This window comes from Neopelma chrysocephalum, unplaced genomic scaffold (assembly GCF_003984885.1).
Source record: "Neopelma chrysocephalum unplaced genomic scaffold, ASM398488v2 Primary Assembly neopelma1_86, whole genome shotgun sequence".
Taxonomy (NCBI): Eukaryota; Metazoa; Chordata; class Aves; order Passeriformes; family Pipridae; genus Neopelma; species Neopelma chrysocephalum.
The window spans coordinates 2,036,208-2,057,701 of NW_020897748.1; positions in this window are offsets into that span (position 1 = coordinate 2,036,208).

The following is a 21,494-nucleotide window of genomic DNA, read 5'->3' on the forward strand; positions in this document are numbered from 1 at the left end:
TCCACCAGCTTACTGGGACACAGAGACAGCCATGGCCCTTACACTCATACTGTGTTTATAAACTTCCATGGGGCTCTGAAATTGAGACAGCCACCAAGCTCTCCTCCTGGCCATCCTCCAGCTCCACACCCTGCAAGCCCCTGCTCCTTCCCCAAGTTCTTTCCATCTTCCTATTTCTCCCTTGGAGACCCCAGGCCTTCCACTTCTGCCACATCCACATCCAGCCTTCAGTCTTGGCTGATCCCTGATGAAAAGCCAGCCTGAGTTTGGGCTAGCAGCACCCACATCCCTGCAGGCATCCTGCCAACACCCTGAGCTCCCAGTACCATGCTGTGCCAGCTGTCTGCCATGCGAGTTTGTGCCCCATGCCAGGCAGCTGCCTGCTTCTGCAGAAATGCTCTGGAAATACCTTTCCAAGGAACTTCCCAACTTAATATCAAGAGTCGGCATGGAATGATACCAATAGACTATTTAGAGTGTCTGGCATGCACTTTCTCTTAAAAATACCACCACTAAACCCTTACTGTTCTACAGTGTTTCGAATACTCCTGTTTTTTACATGTGCAATTCCTATAGCAAACTACTAAATCCTGCCAAGTAGATTTTTGCAGTAATCCCATAGGTTAAAATATCACTCCAGTTTGCACTTCAGAACTTGAATCTCATAAAAGGTACATGGTTTCTCAAACATATGCTGTGTCAAACTGAGGACTCTTCCATCCCAGCTCACTCCATCAGGTCATATTACCTGGACATGATGTCCATACCGCCCCGTATCTCCAGCAGGAGGCCGGACTAAAGCCCCACTTATGTCCTATCCGATCTGAATTATCCTGTTATGATTCTGTTGTTCCTTCCCAGGTACACGACTTTCCATTTGCCTTTGTTACATTTGTCCTCTTGGCCCATCCCCCAGCCCCACGAGGTGCCTCTGAATGGCAGCACAGCCCTTGAGCGTGCTGGCTGATTCCTGTTCCCCGGTTTGGTGTTGAATGCAAACTTGCCGAGAAGGGCCTCCACCACTTCCTCCAGGTCATCAGTAAAGATGTTTAAGTTGACAGGTCCCAGGATTGACCCGTGAACTCTACTGCTGCAGCTTCCAGAATTCCATGGATTATGGCCCATTAACCACTGCCCTGTGATCCTGACAACCGAATCAGTTTTTTACCCATCTATCTATACATTCAGACTGTCACATTCTAACTTTGATACTTGAAGGACGTAATGTTTGGAAAATAGACCATACACTCTGTCAGCTCTTACTGCTTGAGCTTTCTAAGAACTGCCATGAGTGTCTGTTTATCCATTTTTCATGTCAACTCTACAGTCTTTGACAGCTTCATTACATGTCCCTTCCTTGTCTTGAATCTGCCTCAAATGAGTCTGGTAGTGCAAAATCACTAGCTGGAGTTTAAAGTCAGAGTAATCTTATGTGTCAACTAGATTTAGGAAGACATTACATTGTAAACACCCTAAACAATAGCTGTTTCAATGAATATTTTGTAAGATACAGTTGACAGTTTTCTCCTGTCTGACTGTCACCATTAACCTGCAATGCTTGTATTTTCTGTAATGACTCAAGGACAGGTGAACAAGAGGGTATTTTGTCCCTCACAAAATACTGGTCTTTATAACAGTGTGCTAAGGAAGTGAGACATTCAGAAACTAAAAACAAGTAAGGCTTGGCTGGTTTTCTGCTGCTCTGGCAATGCAAACATGGTTTTGCTGGCCAGTGTGCTCTGCCTGTTATGGTCTGTTCTGAATCTCTCCTTAAAAGTTGAAAAAATTTGAGTGGTTTTACCACCAGACTCCCTAACAGCAAAATATTAAAAATAGCAAGGGATGTTGTTCAGTGTTTATTTATGAACTCATTGCTAACTGTTAAATCCCAAAGACATTTCTAGACAAAAATGGAGATAAAGCTGCAGATCAGCAAGATAAGGGTAAGAATGGAACACATACCCCAAATCACCTATATTGAGACCAGATAATTCAAAGTGAAGCTAACTGAAGTGAACCATACCTACTGTTAGTGATGTATCACTGAGACATCCACAAAAGCTTAATGCTTCCCAGCAATGACAATGTGAAGAAAAAGTATTTTAAAAGCAGGTCCTTAAAAAAATCACAGAATTAAAGAGTACTTGAGGCTGGCAGACACCTCTGGAAACAATCTAGTCCATCCTCCTTCCCAGAGCAGGGTTGGCTACAGCAGGTTGCTCAGGGTCATGACTAGTCAGGATCTGAATATCTCCAAGGATGGACAGTCCACAACCTCTCTGGGCGATCTGCTCCACTGTTTGACGAACTGAACAGTAAACTTATTTTTTTCTTATGTTGAAATGAAGTTTTCCTTATTTCAATGTGCCCCCCTTGACTCTTGTTCCTGCAGTGGGCACCACTGAGAAAAGTCTGGTTCCTCTTCTTTATACCCCTCATCAGATATTTACACACACTCTGTGTATGTATGTATATGAGATCTCCCTGAGCCATCCCCCTCCAGCCCGAACAGCACCATCTCTCTCAGCCTCTTCTCATATGACAGATGCTCCAGTCCCTTTATCATCTTCGTGACCCTTCACTGGGCATCCAGTATGTCCTTGTCTCTCTTGTACTGGTAAGTCCAGCACTGCACATAGCCTTCCAGATGGACCTCATCAGTGCTGAGCAGAGGGGAAGGATCACTTCCCTCTACCTGCTGGCAACACTAAGCCTAATGCAGCCCAGGATACATTGGTTTCTTTGCTGCAAAGACACACTGCTGGCTCGTGGTCAACCTCTAATCCGCAATATCTGTCCAGAAAAAAATTAGAGCAACATTCAAAATTATTTTGGCACCTCAGAACAATTAGGTGGACCTTACTACTTGTGGTCCCAAGAACCATTCCAGTACTGCCTAAAGCAAGATGCTTTAGGAATGTGACTGGCCACATCTGCTTTTACATCTCTACTTGTGCAATTGCCACTCACAGTTCTCTTTATGTATAATGTGCATATGTAGGGTACAACTTGTCCTGAACACTTTCGAATGAAATGGCACAGCTGCTTGTATCCTTCCATCTACTGTAAAGGCAATCTAGGTGAATGCTTGGGTCAAATGAATCCATGCCTTCGTCTCCATGCTTTCACGGGACAATGCATCTTCCTTTTTCTGTGATCCTCAAGTGATTCTTCACTGCCAAGTGAGGACATCACACTTGAGAGTACAGGTGATGAACAGAGAACTGACCTGGGCTGAAAATAACACATCTGAAAATGGTTACTTTTTCAATTGAGTTATGTTTCTTCCAAAATAGTTGTGTCCTCACTTGGGAGAGTGGAAACCAGCAGCTGCATGAGCTGGAGCAGATCTACAAGGAGCTGAAGCTAAGCAGATATTAAGTACACCCCACCAAAGTCATCTCAGGGGCCTCCTTTTAGTGGTGCACTGAGCATCTGACACAAACTGACAACACTCTGTCCAGAACCCACAGGTGTGATTCTGCCTCTTACTGCTGTGGCTGTAATGATCAGGCCTCAGGGGCACCAGAATGTATTGCTTCTCCTTCGCTCCTCAGCCCTTCCACAAGTTGCCCAGTGGTGAAGACGTGTTATGGGGAAGAAAAAGAAAAATTGCTTTTAATCACCTTAACTGCAAGAAACTGACACAAAGTCTCCCTCCACTGAGCCACTGGAGAAAAGGTGCACACCATGGCTTCTTTCTACTCACTTTTTAGGGAAACAAATGCAAACTAGCCATTTCCATCCAAAGAATGTGGCTGTCCAAAATCCAGTCCCACAGAAGCACCTCAGAGCTGCAGGTAGGCACTTCTGCCCAGGAAAGAAAGAGAGAAAGAGAAAAAAAAGTCAGTTGCTGCTTCAGAGTTGTAATTTCTTTATCTCTCCTTTTTCCTCCCTCTCTACACTTGATGTGCTAATGCCATCTCCCTCTCAAGACAAATGGTGTGGCTCTGGGATTTCGTCTTTGCAGGGCAGAGGCAAGGATGCTTGAATGTTTTAAGTATATTTCAAGTTACTTCATTTCAAGCTACAATCCAAATACCATTTTCCAGGTTTGTAATGAACAGTTTTATTAAAGTTATAACTTTCTGATGCACTGTGTTTCCATTACTGTCTTCCTTAAATGCCACCTTAACACATCTGGGACCACCAACCAGCAAACTAATTCCAGTTTTTCTGCACCTCACTCTATAAGCTCTTCTATAGATACACATTCTGTACTATTACTAAGAAAAACTTCTTAGATTCTGACTATTCTTGTAATAAAGTACTCGTGTTGCTGAAGCTGTACATTCAAGAATGTCTAAATTTACTGAAGCAAGATTAGGTGTTTTTTGTCTGGAATATTTATGAGCCACTGAGCATTGCAAAACCTGAGGGTCAGGGTAAGGCTCCAGCAGTGTTGTACCCCCTTAGAAAGTAGAAGTTTCCCACACACAGAGGAAACTGCAATGATTCAGCCGCAGGGTGCACAATGACTGCAGTGACTGCAGGTTTTAACAGCAGCTTGTCAGGAGTGATCCAAAAATATCCTCTGAACCACCAAGGGTCCCAAGCTGTGTTTACTGTGACGCCACAACAAAGCCAGAGATGATGCGGCTTGTTTCTGTTTCAGGTCTTACCTGAGAGTGGACAAAATTCCTATTGTGTTCTTGACATGCTGCCTGAGTGTGTAATGGTGTTTTTTTCCTTTCTTCAGTTACAAGCAGAGAACATACTACAGTCAATCAGAGCAAATATCACCAAAATCAAAATGGATCATGTCCATGGATTTTTAAATTCTGTGTGGATTTCACTTTCACAGCACCTAATCCTAAGTCTCTTAAAAATCAATGAATTTCACATAAAGACTAAGTATAGAAAACAATGTATGAAAAATATATAATATAGAAATAGTATAATAAAATAATAAGCTAATATATTTTATAAACAGTATATTAGTAATATATTATAAAAATGATATATTATATAAAAATATAATAATGACCTATGAGAACTATACAATTATTAAAAAAATAGAAAAAATATATAATATAAAATTATAGAAACGTCAGGTCCGATACTATGACCTAATTTTTAACAGAGCTTACTAAAGTGCTTTTACTCGTACTTTATATGTGAGGCACAACAGACATAGGGGCATAAATCAGCTACGTACCAGTGAGGTTGCTCAGTAAGAGCAATAAGTGACTCCTTAATCACACCAACATCTTCACATGGAGACAAGCAATGCAAAACTCTTTTTCCAGCTGAACCTGCAGGAATCCCTCTGTAAGGAAGATACAATTGCCTGGGACAGCAGAGTTCCCATCACATATCTTACATAGTACAGTGGCCAGAATGGCTTACCTTCAAACCCATAACTCAACTCACCCCTTTAGGGGAATGCTGTGTACAACTCCATGCATAGCATCAGTACAGTGGCTCTCACTGCGAGAAGGCCACATCCTGCTTTTACGGTGCTCCTTCTTGTCTCTATTGCTCAGAGTTTTCCTGCCAAGCCTTCTGTCAGCCCTGAGATACCCCACTCCAACAGGCCCAGTACAACTCAGGAAAGGAGGATGAAGGCAGAGTACACAATGATACAGCTGGAGACCATCTGCTCTAGGCAACAGGAGCTACAGATGTGTTGTTACAAAGTACTGAACAAGAAATTATGTGTGCTGTGAGGCTGAAGATGTGAATGGCTACAATTAAATAAGTGCAGAGGCAGAAGTAACTGTAGGATTTGTGGAAGCAGTGACTACAGCATGGATCTTCACGGTTTTGTAGCAGTGCCCTGGTCTGGCTCTCTGGCCAGTGAATATCTCATTCTTATGCACCATATAGAGGACACTTAACTGTATGAGTAGTATATTCTCAAAACACTTCTCAGTTTGTGCCCCTCTGCAAATGCAGACAGAGAACCTAGGTAGGACTTATCAGGAAGCAGGCTTAAATAATCATCCTCTGATCAGTGAGGAGAACTGTAAGCAGTTGTAAGCAGCAAGTGAGAACTGTAAGCAGCAAGATGGAGGATTCAGTGTTTACAGAGGCAGTTAGCAGAGACTAAGGTTACACATGCATCAAGGCTCTGCTGTATTGCTAAGGAGGTGCATGCAAGCTGCTCCAGCATGTTGCTTGAAGCCAGGTCTCTGGAACAGCACTGAAATCCCAGGGCAGACCTGCTCTTAGGAGTGCAGATCTGAAGCCAGGGTCCAAGCTGCTTCCAGGGGAGGCAGTTCCTCCCTGCCCTTACCACGTGCTCATGTATTCTCAACACCTTCTGCCAGCCCTGGACTTACACAGTTCAGAGAACTAATGAGAGCTACTCCTGGGCATGCTACAGGTTACTTTAATTTGCAGTATGACTCAGCTCAGCCCAACTTGACCTGAAATCTCACTCAGATGTATATGCTTTGCTTTGAAGGTTGTTCAAACCCAATGTCAAACTCAATATAAAGTGGGCAAAGGTGTTATCATTCCAAAGGGTCACTGCATAAATAGTAAGTGGATTCATCTTTTCACACTACCAAAATAATTACCAAGGGAATATGCAGATTTCTCATATGAGCTCTCTTTGCCAGTCCTTTTCTCAGGTCTCTGCTCAGGTTTTTATAAGGCCTCTTCTGGGATGATTTTCCTCCCTTTATCTTATAAGTAAAACTTAGCTTTAAGTTTAAAAGGAACTGAATAAGTCTATATGGCACAGTTCCTCAGGTAAACATTAAATAACAACGGTATAGGTAAAAAAATCCAGGAAGCCCTTCTAGTGGCATCAGAACACGATTTTGAGTAGCATTTCTCTGCTAATGATCCCTTAATGGTTGTGCTTGACAAATAACACAATTAGAGGAACTTAAAAAATGTCTCTGCTGATAGCTATGACTATTGTGGTGGGAGATACAGATCTGTCTCGGATGAGTCAAAAATTGGGTATGGCAAACATTACAGTGACAAGTACTTGATTTCAGATGTTTCTCATAGTCTATGGAGAAACACCAGTTATGGAAGTGTTGCATTTCATTTGACCTGACACTGTAGGAAGACAAGCTTTCACAGATCGCAGTAGGGATTGTGAATCTTTGTCCCTTTGCTTTAAAACACAATAGCTGGCTCAGAGAGGCAATCTTCACATTTTTGGTCTGGCTGCAGAACATGTTTGGCTGAAAAGGATAGCTGTGGTTTTCCTTCCTGTTAAAACCAGGATATCGTGTATTCAGTTATTACATTCCTTTATTTTTGTTATGTAAATGCATAATACCCAGTATTATAACAGACTGTCCCATCCTACAGCATGAAATGCTGTGTTACTCAGAAACCTTCCCACTACCATGAAGGGGAGCTGACAGCCTTGACAGTCACCTCCTGTATGCCAGTGCCTGTCTGCCACCACCATGGTGCCAAGCACAGGGTGCTCTCACAGCCCTGGGGAAGGCTGGTGAAAGTAATTCCTTAAGTCAGGCACATTTTACGTAAAACTTGTATGCGAGAGATAAATTATGGCTTTAGGGATAGAAAATAATGTATGCGTGTGTAACATTTTTAAATTGGATTCTAGTTTTGGGCAGTACCCTCTAAGCACAAAAGCAAGGTACACAGAAATGCTCTGTGCACTGAGGTGTGACAGTATCATTATCATTATTGTTATTTTCTAAATTGGGAGCTGAGTTCCAGAGAAATGTTTAGTGTACTTAGATATGACTTCCATGATTTCACAAGAAGTCTATGAAAGGCGGGCTTCCCAGAAAGGGTCACTGACTACAGTCCTTCCAGTTGCAGGCCCCACATCAATCCCATTAGATAGCTCTGAAACCTCTCATGGTCTATTCATATAGAATTACTTCTCCATTTACAGAAAATCGACCTAGTTATTCCTCCCTCTTGACATAGAGCTTCAGTTCTTTCAGTGAAAGTTTATACTTTCTCACTTTATATTAATTTTATTGACACCATAAAATATATTCTTTGCTATGTGGACAATATTTTTTATAGTTACTGTATAGCATCCAGAAATCTCTTGTTTCATGTCTCTGCCTTTACAATTCATTATTGCATTCAGTTCCTAAAAAAGCCCCAATAGGCACAAACAGTCCTGTCAGTTTCTGTTGTATTTGGGATGTCTGGAGCCAAAGTTACAGTGCAAGACTGCTCATGAGATGTTTTCTGGAAACTGCACAAGCGGTTTAAAGTCTACCAGCATTTAGAGGCCATGTGGGGATGTTTGTATTAGTATGGCTTTAGCGGGTGAAAGGAAGACTTCAATGCCCAGGAATATCGAGCTGGCCCTAAGTATGTCTTCAGCAGCTTCAGTTCAGTGTTTGTACAGGGAAGAGTTTGTGAAATGAGTTTTCATTATCCAAGATGATCCAACAAGATGATGAAGGGACAAAACCTCCTGCATAGTGAGTAGAAATACTCATGTAATTTTCAGTGATGAAAGTCGTGATTTGGCATTTACTTTCTGAGCAAAGCTAAGCAGCTGCTGATGTCTAGCCCAGATATTTATCAGTCTGACACATATAAAATTGAATGTCCATACTACAACTGCATTTCTAGGTTTTTGATACCCAAATCCTTAGAAGTTAAAAACAGAGATGAAATCCAGTCCAGTACTGCATGTGTTGTACACAGTCACCCTTGTCTCATAGGTCAGGGAGACACTGCTGAGAAGTTAAAATGGTTGCTGCAATTAGCAGAGGGCAGTGATTGAGAAACAACTGCACCATCTCAGCATCAGTGGTTTGTAGATCTTGGGATTTAGTTTGCTCTGTGTGTAAGACTAATAACTAAGCAGAAAATAATGCAGTCTGAGAAGACTGCAAAAGTTTACCTTATTTTTCTTCCCTCTTTCTTTTATCTCATTATTGCATGGCCATCATTTATAAGTATTGATTCTTCAAAAAATGTTCATATGGCATTATCTTCCAAGGAAAAGGTCAAAATATGAAACCATGTAGTTTAGTGGTCACATATCAGGGTTAAGAGGGAAAGTGATGCGTCTTATATTTACTTAAGGGAAAAATGCCATCAGAACCAGACAATGGAAAAGAGGACATCAGGACCCCATTGAACAGATCTATTTCATGCCATAGTCTGTCTGTGCACTGTCATCTTCACTGTCCCTGTGTGTGCATGTCTGGCTTCTGACAAACATAGTATATGCATAAAGAGAATCACAGAATATGCTGAATTGGAAGGCACCCACAAGGATCATCAAGTCCAACCCTTAACCCTGCACAGCACCATCCCCAAGAATCACACCATGTGCAGATCATCCAAACACTTCTTGAACTCTGCCAGACTTTGTGCTGTGACCACCTGAACATCAGGGAATGGTAGAATAGAAAAACCATGAAGACAGGCATAAAAGCCCATTGCTAAATAAGGCTCTAGCTGGAAAAAGCAGTGGATATAGAACAGTTCAGCAAAAGACTTTTCAGAGAAGTGCTGTGATGACCGAGTGTCTGGTTGCAGCCGCACTTTCCATGGAGCCTTGCACTTGAAGAGTGAGATAATCCAACCTGAAGTTCATCTCCATCCTGCACATCACATGCCTGTGAGCGTGACTGCAGAGGCTGCCACAGACAGGCAGCCAAGTCAGCAAGGGCTGTGCATGTGCTGGCAGGAGAGGCTGCTGCCAGCCAGTGGGTCTGCTGCTGTGTGCCAGTAACACTTAACATGAACATCTAATGTAGAACTCTCTTTTTTTATTACTATTATTATTATTATTAGAGTATGTTGTGATCTGCAGTGGAATAAATTAATCCTCCGGTACAAACCCACTAATTTCTACAAAGATGAGAAGAAAAATCTCAATTCTTTCTCCACAGGTGAGCAAAGCACTCAGCACTAATTAGCGGAGAACAATCTACTGATAGATAATTCTCCATTTTTCCTTTTTTGGGCCAGGCAAAGCAAAAAAGATTCAGACCACCATTAAAATTGAAATTTGTTATAGGGAGAAAACCTTTTAATGTAGGAAATTAGAGGCTTTAGTGGACATAAAACCTTTTATGTTTTGGTTTTCTGCCACTTCTTCAGTGCACAAGGCAAGCCTGTTATCTCCCACCAGTTTCCCGGGACTCTGCAGGGCCCCAGTGACTCAGAGCAGAGGCTGCACATCTTCCTCCCATCAGTCACCCTCAGCTGACTGCTTCTTTCCGTGTCTCTGTCCTCATCTATCCTGGAAATTGTCTTTCCTCCCAGTGTAACACTATTTACTGTTGTTATATTCTGAAGAAACCCAGCATTTTAGAAGATACAATATATTGTATTCAACAGCTGTTGTTAATGTTGGTATATTAGCAGGTAATAAGACTGTTATGGAAGTGCCTTGCAGAGCACTGCCCTAACCTAAATGCATCTTTAAGGGCTGCTTTTCAAACTCTGGAGCGAGGCCAGCAAACTGATGTTACACCACTGCTGACTCTGTCCCCTCCTCTACTCAACCTGACTGATACCAAGTCCTTCTCTCCTTTCTCTGCTACACCTTAGTGATGTGTTTTAGAAGAAGTGAGAGTTTTATCAGAGGGAAAAATATTCAAGAAAGTGTCTTTTTGTGTTCTAATCTTAAAACCTCCCCAACTTTGCATACTTTTTTCCACTCCTAAGTTCCCAATCCTTAAAAGTCAATAGACAGACATCCATCAGATACACTGTTAATGGGATCAGTCAACAAGAATTTTGTTGTTGACTTTGATGAAAGAAGAATCTCCAGGGTCAGTTCCTCAAATTTAAATAAATTGTTTTAAAACGGGGAGTACAATTCCTCAGTTGGTTTTCTATGTTCTCAGCTTGTACTGAAATCACAGAGGCTAACTTGCAAGTTGCAGTACCTTCCTATAAACATCTTTCCTACAAGCTTGGGTTCAAAATAAGGTGTAAGTTAAATAGTAGCCTGTCCAACCCAAGGTTAATAAGAGAGACAGAAGATGGCCAGAGACAGTAGCATAGGTAGAAATGATGGCATTCAGCTTAACTTAATCTGTTTTAGAGATGACATCTAATAATAAAAATAAACCTGCACAAATCTGCTTGCCAAGGTAACAATTATGCTTGTTTGCCAGCATGCCTGCACAAACCTGGTTTGGAACACATGGTCATTTTCTCTTCCTCTGAGTGTAAAGGAAAACAGATGAATGTGAGAATGGATGAGTATATTTAGGCCACAGAACCCCCCTCTGAAATTCCTTTACAAAGTCAGCAGTCTCCTCTCGTGCTGAAAGTAAGCTTTTAGTACAACAACTGGACCTTAAAAATCAACAGTAATACTGAAAGCAGCATCATTAACTGATAATCGTTCAATGTTAAAAAAAAGAAAGGTTGCCATTTCATCATTGGAAAATGTCAAATGCCTTAGTACTTTGTCTTTGGTATTGCTAAGCCTTTTCTGTGGGACTGGAGATCTGTCAATTAGCAGAAGTTTTGTTCCTGAGCAGACCAGATCTGAAATTTGGAAGGGATGGTCAGGAGTTATTGGTAGCATACAGACAGAACTTTAGGAAATACAGATAATGTATTTCCCTCAGTGTGTTCTGACCTGCTTTTTTCAGGAAGCACCACTCCTCTTAACTGTGCTCTGTGCTCTGAGTGTCGTACTGTCAGCTCCTTGGACTGGACTGGCTTCTTGGTGTCCATAAGACTCACAAAAAAACCTTTCTTACATGTTCCTGCTTTTCTCAACCAATGTCATATGTGCATTTAAGGCTAAGGTCTGTCTTACAAAAATGGTCCACTAAAATCAGGCTAAGCCTGCAGATGTAGCACTGATTTCTGCAACCCATGCACAAACCAGATCCCCCATAAGACAGCCTCATAGCACTGGGACCATCAGTTTGGCCAGTATCAGCACCTTCCCCAGCCACAGGTCTTACTGGTGTTACCAGAACAAGAGGAGAAACCCAGGCCCAGCTGATGTGTGTGCTGTGTCTCTGTAACCAGGCTGCGTGTCTTTGTACTTTGTTGTGAGTCTCTTCTGGACCTGTTTTTCTTGCGTTACGACATTTCCTTCAGGTGCAAGACACAGACTGCTGCTGAGAACTGCAAGTGAGCAACAGTGTCAGGAGACTGGCTGAAGTGACATCATTCTCTTCACCATTTCTCCAGATGGGGTGACAACTTAGGTGTTTTGGCTCATTTCAAATGTTCTCCATTTCTATTGCATCCAGAGCCTGGGTACCTCATTCAGAAGTGGAAGCCCATCAGGCAGTAGATTCAAAATACAATCAAGTTAGAAACTTCATCAATATACCCTAGAGATGTCAAACTTTACTTCTATCTTCTATGTCTTCTCCGAAGTGCTTTCCATCTGATAGTTTTCCTTCAAAAGCATGTGTCTTATCCCTTTAGAAAAGGGAAGCGGGTTTCTGAATAAGTGACTAAATAGTGATTGCAATTGAGACAAAAATTCAGTAGGAGGTTTTCCTGCTGAACATCATTGTCTCCAAATAAATATGCATCAGAAAGATAAAATTGTAGTATATTAGGATCAAAACAATAGTTGATGGTATAGAAAAGAAGAAATTGGAAGACTCAGGGAGATTAAAAGAAGAGGTATTCTTTCAGACAGTAGATATAGGCTGTTTAAATGTGAAAGCCATGTCACTTGTAGACAGCATGGTGAAGACATGGAGTTTAGTCTGCAGCAGAGGAAATGAAAGGAGTTGAAACTTGTTCCTATGTTGTGAATAAGGTGGTCTGTGAGAGTTGTACAGTCCATACCCAGGGTTGTTGCTGCGTATTTTGTTCAGCAGCTGTTTAAATCCAAAATACAGAGTGGTTCCCCAAAATCCGGGCATGCCTAACTCCTCAGAACAACCAGCACTTCCTATCCTTTCCTATCTGCTGTGGCTGACCAGCTACCCAGTTTCACAGAGGCTGTGAAAGACCCTTTTCCACTGCATGCCTCACTGCATCCTCTTTCTGCTCAGCAAGAGATGTGGGGACGTGAGTGTGAAGTCTTTCAGGAGTAAGGAGAAACTCCATCACACTCCAGCATCTGGGACTCATGCTACAGGGGAAAGACTGAGCAATACATCTCCTTGCAAGCTTTTGAAAAACAGCCTAAGGCAAAATGAGATACCTGAGAGAAAAAGGGTTTAGCCATCTGTCTGCTCTTTCTCTGCACCCCAGAAACAACTCCTGAACCCCTACAATTTCAAACATATCCAGATGTCTTCGCTGTCTCTACTTGGTTGCCTGAAAGCACTGCTTTCCCAGTGACCACTGAGGTTATTTCAGCTGCTGTCCTACAGCGCTCAACATATATCTCTGGTGGCCTTAGAGTGGTTTCCGCAGTGGTGCCTCTTCTGTGCTAGAGCCACGTACGAGGCTTCAGTCAAAAGTCCATTTGAGTCGATAGCAAGACTCAGTTAATGGGTTTCAGTGGACTAGATGTACATCTGAGCTATTCCCTTTATAGTCAGTGACGAGAATAGGTACAGTTAAGCTATGACTCATTTTCTTCTTAAAGGAGATGCCTAAAATATGTTTTAGAAGTACAGTTTCCACTGTCTATAGAGAGACCAGAATACACGTCTACCTGGCTAACCTCTGAAATTAGGTGAGATGAATCCTATTCCTAGAGGCTTGCCAGACAGCAGAGCACCCTCTAGCTTCAGTGAAGGCGCTGAAAAACACAGGGGAAGTGGTGGTACAGTTAGTGTTGTAACACATGGACCATGCATAACCCCAGACCAGACATTTACAAAACCCGTGCAGCAGGGAATAGAGCCTGGTGCCAGTGCAGGAGAGCCCGATCTCTAACAGGAATCCACCACCATAAAATCTGTTCGGTGCCATTAGATGCAAAAGCTTGAAGAGTCTTTTCTCAAAGAGACACCTATCAGGGGGAGATAATGTGCCTCTTTTATGCAGATACCAATGTGTAATTTATTTGCCTGCTATAAGAAGTCCCAGTCTTCTAGATTAGTGGAGCACTTGGCAGAGGGCACTTCTCAAACCATGCACTGAAAGAGTTTGCTGGGTATAACATAATTCAGTGCTGACTGGAGCAGTAATTAGAGGGCAGGCCTTGTCTCATAGCTATATGCTGATCACCATCTGACTCAGCCATGCCCATCATCCCTGAAGATCTCAAGGGATCTATGTGGTTTCACAATCCCAGTAAGTGGTTCCTCTGAGGCTGACTTGAGCTCCTCTCCCAACAAAGGAAAGTTCCAGAGAAAGCTCAGTGGGAGATAACTGCATCACAGTTTCTTCCAGCTTATTCTCCCCCTGTGGAGCTTTGGGTAATAGATCTTTAAAAAATTCATTTTTGTTCATTGCCAGGGAAGATGATGTATGTGATTTGGCATTATTTGACAATGGCCCATTGTGAAGCCCTGCAAGGCAGGCACTTATTCCTTAACTTTCCTTTTCTGCATGAATTGTGAGCTGTTTCCATCCAATTTGCCATTTTCTTCTTGGCCCCTACTTAAGAAAAGACTTTTTTTTTTTCTGAGAAGAATTTGTCTTGAACAACTCAAGCTGTATTAACAGTTATGACCTAGATATGTGGTCAGTAAACAACAGGATAGTAAAATAAAAAAACAAAATCACATTTGAGTGTAAGGAAACTTTAGAAAGAAAGAAGGTGTCAATTGGAGACTGATAAACAAGTCATGTCATCTTTGTGCCATCACACAAATGTTATTTGGCATCCTTAAAGACAGACTAGCAGCAAAATTAAGGCTGATTTTGAAAGACTTTGGTCTGGGTGCATTCCTCCCATTGTGGGGTTCCATTTCCGAAGGCTTGAGGTGGATAGGGAAGGGGTTACTCCAGCTCCAGGGGTTTCATCAGGATCCTGGGTGCATGGAGGGGTTAGGTGCTCACCCCTCCCCCCAACCACGCGGTCCCATGGCCCCGCAGAGACAGCACCCAGCACGTGGAGAGGAGGCGAGAGAGAGAGTTTATTGTGGTTAGGGGTTTATAAAGCTCTTGGGAGGGTCAAAAGGGACCATGTAAGGTAAGGGGTCTTACAAAACACCAATCAGGCAGGGAACAGCCAAATAAGGAAGGGGTTAACAAGAGACCAATGAGAAAACTTCTTGATATCTTCTCAGGACATTCCTGAGACAGAGATAAGAACTGGTCGTGGGGGATTTTGGGAAGAAGAAACATGAGTTAGCAGAGACCACAAAAAAGCCATTTTAAAACATGCTTAAACCACAGTTTTCCCATATAATGCAGGTTTACTGCTACACTTTGGGAGTCACCATCCTGGATCCCAGCCTCTTGTTTCACTTTGGTTTGACAAGTATCCCACCTAAATGCTTCACAAGAAAGTACATTATATTCTTTGGCTAGAAGCAGGATAATCTGACCCACTAAAAGAACTTTTTCTTCTCTCTTGTGCTTGGAGACCAGCTTCAGCCTGAAACCCAAGTAACTGCATCCCTTCCAGAAATTTGTTAGGAGTGATTGTGGTATTGAGATTAATGATGTCACTTTATCAGAAAATACACCTGCATGATGGCTGGTTTATTTTACTTGTTGAAATGATAATGGGACAGTATCACAGGTGCTGGACTAGACAAGACAGCCAAGGGATGGAGCGGAAATAATTAAATTACTCAGCAGGTGTTTTGGGTTTTTTTCCCTTTCCTCAGGCTTTAACTACTTTGCTTGTTTCACTCATGTTATCCTTGTTGATTATGATTAATTGGCTGACCAAGAATCTGTTCTCCTTCTGCAAACTTGTGCAAGTAGGATCAACTTGAGCAAGGTAAATATTTGACAAGAAGAGCAGATTTCTGGAAATGTGGATTCTTACTTTTCCTGAAGCAGCTCCTCAGCAAGTTTGTTGGCTCTTGCCCTTCTGTTGATGGGGAGCAGGGTGTGTGCTGCAGTGCTTTTTAGTACTCCTCCAGCTCCCACACCTCCCATCTCTCCTCTGGTCACAGCAGCACTCTGTAGTCCTTAAACACCACTCAGATGTTTCACAGAATAACAGAATAGTGAGGGTTGGAAAGAACCTCTGGAGATCATCCAGTCCAAACTCCCTGCCAAGGCAGGGTCACAGAGAGCAGGTTACACAGGAATGTGTCCAGGTGGGTTTTGAACAACCCCCAGAGAGGGGGACTCCATGACCTCCATGGGCAACCTGTTCCAGTGCTCTGCCACCCTCAATGTAACAAAATTCCTCCTCTGGTTGAGGTGGCACTTCTTATGTTTTAGTTACTCCTTGTTCTGTTGCTAGGCACCACTGAAAAGAGTCTGACATAATCCTCTTGACACTGGCCTTTGAGATATTTGTATGTGTTGATGAGATTCTCTCTTAGTCTTCTCTTCTCTAGACTAAACAGGCCCAGCTTCCACAGTTTGTCCTCATAAGAGAGATGCTCCAGACCCCTCGTCATCTCTGTGGCCTCCACTGGACCCTCTCTCTCTCGTAGCTCTTTGTCTGCTTGGGGCCGAAACTTCCAATCTTGCTCTCAGGCCTTGGAGCCTGGCCATCTTACAATAGCTTTTAATTTCAAAATTCTAGTTGACTTCAGTCTTTCTCATTTAACAGATTTGTATCCATGTACAGTTTTATTTAATACCACATGGAGCAAAGGAACAGGCTTCAAAACTGGCAAGAGAAGTGCTGTGTTTCCAGTTTGAAAAGGACTAATCTACCCTTTGCTCATCCACTTGAATTCCCATCTGGCTCTGCCTCCCCACATGAAAAGGTGGCCAGGCTTCATCAGTAAGAAGGGACAAGCCATGCCTTAAAGCTCTGGCTTGTACCATGCTCACTGTGCTATTACAAACCAATCCTCATGCCATGGCCTGTCACTGAGGCCAAGGTCATCCATGGTGTTGGTCCAAAGTTCTGAGGTTTGCATGAGAAGGTGGAGAAGTTTCAGTGGTCCATTTTACCCTTCCCCACATTTTTGACTTCACAATGTTCAAATTCATTGTCATTTGAGTCTCAGGAGGAAGATTTTCCCAGATGTTTTGTGGGAACAAATAAGCACCTGTTATTCTTCTATGTCTTATCCAGAGAGTGGCATCCTCATTCCGGGAGCTATTTGCATGGCCAACCTTGGAAGCTGAACGGCCTTAGTCTCTAATGTAGCTGATAGTGAAAGTTGCTCAAAATGGCTTTCCAGAGGATCCTAAATTAAAATTATCGTGGAGGGCCTCCTGTCTCTTTCCGTTGAGTGCAATTAAATAGACTTTTAAATTTGGCCCTCTGAGTTTCACCTAAATTCGATGCCTGAGCATAGCCTGAGTATCTGTCTTGGACTGTAATTGTGGTTTGATGAGTGATATTGACACTCAGATGTCACAATTAAGTTTGTAACTCAACACTGGTTAGGAAAGCAAAGTTGCTGAGGGTGAGAGAAAACTACATGCTAGATTATTCTGAATCTCTTGCCTAATGCATCTGCTCACATTTTAAGTATCAACCAGACACACACTGGATGTGGAAAAGTCACAGGGAAGTAGCTTGGTTCCAGATCATTCTTAAAGAAAAAAAAGAAATAAAAATTGTGTCTGAATAGGTAAAGAAAACAATTGCTATATAAAAATATGTTCTTAGTTACCCGTGTGTAACTAAATAAAACTAGCCCTACAGCTGTACAGATCTTTACTGATACCTCAACATGCTAATTGAAAACAAGAAATTCTGTATTAGAAATCAGTAGAGTTCGGAGCAATCCAAAATGGGGATTCTTATTTTCGTTTTTTTTCCCTCTTAATGAAACTTTAAGAGTTGAGAGCTGTGCTAACAGGTTTTGTTTTGTTTAAGATTCTTTAAGGTTCTGACGTCTTAAGGAACATGTTACCTCTGTATCTCCACTCAACATTTCCTTGTCTAGCACCTGGCTCATGTGTTTAGGGGACAGATTAGAGACGCAATGGGGTTTTGTCTGATTTGGTGGCCTGCTTCCTTTCATGTGACCCAAACACTTCTTGGTTCACTCTGAGATCTACTTTTCTTAGCTCTCACTTTATTTCAATGGCCAAAGTGTATCAGGATATATAAAAAAATGTCAATTCTCCAACTTGTATCTTTGTCAGTGAGGAATAAAGTTGTCTATTGGTGAAGTGCCATATTACTCCAGGGCTGTTCCTAGAGAGCTAGAGTTGCTGGCTTCCAGACAGTTGGGCCAAAACACAGTGTTTGTACAGCCAAAACACAGTGAAGGACAGGATTCATTTGTTCGTGCATGAGGTTGTGTAACTTCACTGATGCCTCAGGCATTTGGCAGATGATAACTAAGGCTTCTGAAAGTCCAGGTTAGCAGATCTGAGAGTAAGCAGTTCTCAAGTACAAACTCCAAAACACAAAATCACAGCTTGGAATTTGGTATGGAATCAGGATATGGGCTGATTCCTAGGTAAGGAAAAACTCTGTGTCATTTCCAGTTTGTGGTAGACTGTAAGAAGGCACTTCAAATGTCCTTGAGCTCCTTAACTGACTTTCTTCTCATGAAGCAGAACTCTCGGTGAGAGATGGTACATGATATAAATGACTATTCCTCATCTTCAGGGATCTGTCTGCCAGTATTCAGGAATATTGCTGCTAAAGTACTAATTAACCAGAAACTAAAAGGGGGATCAAAATGGATATCAATAAAATATCTGTTACTTGGATAATTTCACATTACTACTTCATCCCTTAATCTTTCCCAAATTTCTCTTAATTTTCATCAAGGAGATAATAATTTTGACCACTATTGGTATTCAAACTAGGTTAAAATGAACTGGCAAGTACTGGCCTTTTCTTCATGCATTAGATGCACTATCAGCAGAGCAGGACCTACTGGTTGAATTTTGTACTAGCAAGTGTTGGTGTTTTGCTTTGTTTTCATTTCATTGAGTGGTGGCACCTAAAGAGTTGCACTTGATGGTCCTTGTGGGTGCCTTAGAACTCAGAATATTCTGTAATATAAATATCATTTTCAAAACACTGACCATTCCTCTACCAAAACTGTAGCTAGACAGAAGGACTTTGTCTAACAACTCTTACACTAGCCCTGCTAACAGTTGTCCAGAGAAATTATAGAATATCTCAGGTTGGAAGGGATCCATAAGGAGCATCAAGTCCAACTCCCTGCTTCTTGCAGGACTATCTAAACCTAAACCATATGACCATCATCCAGACACTCCTTGAACTCTGACAGGCTTGGTGCCATGACTGCTTCCCTGGGGAGCCTGTTCCAGTGACTGACCACCCTCTGGATGAAAAGCCTTTCCCTAATGTCCAATCTGAACTTCCAGCAACACAGCTCCATTCCATTTTCTCATGTCCTATCACTGGTCATCAAAGAGGAATCAGCACCTCTCCCTCCACTGGCCCCTGTGAGGAAGCTTTAGACTGTGATGGTATCACACCTCATCCTTCCCTTCTCCAAGCTGAACAAGCCAAGTGACCTCAGTCACTGCTTGTGAGTCTTGATCTTGAAGCAGTCTACCAGTCCCAAACCTGCTCCCTCTTCATTGAGGTATCCTAAACTGCCATGGCCATAAAGTTAATGCATCCAGTGCTACTCACCCATTCCATCTGCATGCAAACACCAGATCAGTAATATGCACATTTTGGATGGCTGTTAATAAACTGTACTTGGTTGCAGGAACAGTCACAGAGGAAGGCAATTCTGACAAACTTTTCCTTAGTCCTGTGCTCTGCACTCTCTGAAGATCTAGGATGCTCTTTCCTTTTCATGCGACCTCGTGTCAAATATATTTTGGGGCATCAGTGACCTGTGGTTTAATTAGTATGGCTGCTTCTCTTTCTCCCTGGGGCTGGGCTGAGGAGTGACTTGACATGGCAGTGTGTCAGATCTGGGAAATTAATTCCCGACTATTTCTTCTTTCATCAGTCATCAGCCAGCCGCTGCCCTCAGACCAGGTAATTATACAGGCAGTTCAGATAGGTCTTGCTACTGAAGGACCATGGAATCCTTGTTCTTATTTTTGACTCCTAAGGCTTATTTTTGACTCCTAAATCTGATCTCCCCAGTGTGACTCATCCCATCCTAAACAAGAATCTAAAATAAGCAGATATTAAGCCAATAATCCCAGAAGTTAATTTATCTTTGGTATTAGTAGCATATAGTTGTATTTTGGTTTTGGTTTTGGGTATTTTGCCACATAAGCCTTAAAGACCTGAAGTAAAGGCATGAAAGCAGAAAAGCCCCACAATTAGGATGACGTGGTGTTTTACTGCATTTTTTATTGGCACAAACACTTCCCAGAATAACAGCATGAAGCAGTCATCTGAGCCAATGTTTAGTAGTCATGAGTAAAGCAGTACTGTTAATATTAAAATGAACTAAACTTGTTTGGTTTGAAATTAAGTGGAGGTAGACAAGAAGAAATTGATGAGGGGAAACAGCAAGCAGACTTAAGACACTCCCTCAAAAAAGAACAGGAGCCTTTACAAAAGTATTATGTTGTGGCTTTTTTTGGCCTGAACGGCTGCATCAGCATGCCTTTTGAAGTATTCTCGGAGTCTATTTGTGTATATTTCTTAAGAATGGCAAAGGCAAACAAGGCCTCATGTTCAACTGTGGGAAGAGTTGGGTTTGCTGCCCTGCTGCCCACCTCACCACAGGGCTGGAGGTGATGCACTCCAGGGCACAGGGCAACCTCGCCTGCCCTCGCAGCCCAGTTCCTGCATGGGTACCTGCCTGCCCTGGCACCCTTGCAAGAGCCAGGTGTCAGTGTCAGCAGAAGAGAAGAGGGACCTGCTGGGATATAAGTGGCTTAACAAACGAGAAACCTGGGTCTGTTCCCCCAGCACCCCACTTTCAGATGCAGTACAACAAATGGAGTTCCCACCTTCACGGTTCCCACCAGTGCTCTGCCCCAAATACACTTGCTTGCTTTTTCGGTGTTTTTGTCTCATGACAGTACTGCAGTGCTTCATTTTCCTCATATCTGTAATCAAATACACACACTTTGCTGTACAAACTGCTAGGCAGCCTCTCACTCTTCAGTAAATTTCCAAGGCACAGGTATTTGACTGAATGAAGTGCTCATGTATTGCCCAGTCACCACTGCCTGTGCTGATGCTGCCTCTGAGGGGTCAGGTAGAGATAAAAGTCTCCCCCATCACCACCCACCCCTGACACAGCTGTAGAGGTGTTGGACCACCGCCTGCTCCTTGATGTGGAGGCTGCATGAGCCCCTGCAGCCACCACTGTCAGATGGGCACTTTGTCCTCATTTGTACCCTGCTCACGAAAAAAGGCAGCTAATATTAGGTGGTATCTAGGGATAGGGTGGAAGCCTGCAAACATATATGCTGGAAGTCTTAACTAGATGGTGTGGCCACTCCACAGCAGATAGTGGGAGCACTTCAGAGTCTCAGCACATTTAGTATGCTGGTTATATCAGAGTTGGAGCATGTCCTCACAGCCAGGATTGGCAGTTTGGGGCCAGCTCCATCCTGGGAGCTGTGCACTTTTTTGGCATGTGAGAGTTGGAAGGTGGCCGGAGCACAGAGCCTGATGCCTGGCTGGGGGGCAGGCAGACCCGGCCCCCCACTGCTCCCCAAGCCTGGCAGCGATC